This window comes from Penaeus monodon, chromosome 33 (assembly GCF_015228065.2).
Source record: "Penaeus monodon isolate SGIC_2016 chromosome 33, NSTDA_Pmon_1, whole genome shotgun sequence".
NCBI classification, from domain to species: domain Eukaryota; kingdom Metazoa; phylum Arthropoda; class Malacostraca; order Decapoda; family Penaeidae; genus Penaeus; species Penaeus monodon.
This window is the reverse complement of record NC_051418.1, coordinates 24,265,904-24,266,442: the sequence shown is the minus strand read 5'-3', so window position 1 is coordinate 24,266,442 and position 539 is coordinate 24,265,904.

Here is a 539-nt window from a genome sequence, read left to right as displayed (position 1 = left end):
CATGTATCCACTTATTCCAACGTCTCACACGAACCCATGCATTCAGCCCCCCTTGTTTGGGGCTGCACGGGCGTTGCATATGCAGGGCGAAGTGAGCGATCGCGGCCGTGAGTACATCCTTAAGTCGACGCCTGCGCAGTGGGCTCCGAGTCGAGCACGCCCTGTGGTAATCACGCCTTCGACATCAAAGCACGCCCGCCCGACACGACAAGGCTGTTGCGTGTGCTGGGAGATAATGTGTCATCGGGAAATGTGAAGTGTTTTGATGCGCGAGGAAGAGAATGGGAGGGAGCAGGAGGGGAGAGAGGGAAGGATGATGAGGACGAGATAGGAAACTGGGGGAAATGAGTGGGATAATGAAGAAGAGATGCTCTTGGCATGAAGAGGGGAAGGCGAGCGACATTAGGGGCAAAGAAGGATGAGAAGAGACAAAACGTGGTGACAAAAAGGGCGGCTAATGGAGAAAGTGGAAACAGATTACATGTGAAACGGAAAGAGCCTATTCCGAGAATTTGACCAAAAATCCTCCCCCCCCCCCC